Here is a 240-nt window from a genome sequence, read left to right as displayed (position 1 = left end):
CCAACCGGCTGTACACTTTTGGTTTGCTTCACAGTTGTGGTAATTGAATGGCAAGTAGCTGCCCTGGAAAGGAGTGCATTCATAATACTTATACCTTGAAGTCTTATCACTACAATTAAAAAATGTTGAGTCCAGTTTATCATAATAATGGAAGGCCTTTCAGAAGCTAATAGATTTTTTCCTTTCAATTTTTTCATTTGGAATAAGACATATACATTGTCCAGATATAAATGGGTTGTG

Source organism: Penaeus monodon, chromosome 23, assembly GCF_015228065.2.
Source record: "Penaeus monodon isolate SGIC_2016 chromosome 23, NSTDA_Pmon_1, whole genome shotgun sequence".
NCBI classification, from domain to species: domain Eukaryota; kingdom Metazoa; phylum Arthropoda; class Malacostraca; order Decapoda; family Penaeidae; genus Penaeus; species Penaeus monodon.
This window is presented reverse-complemented; position numbering follows the sequence as displayed.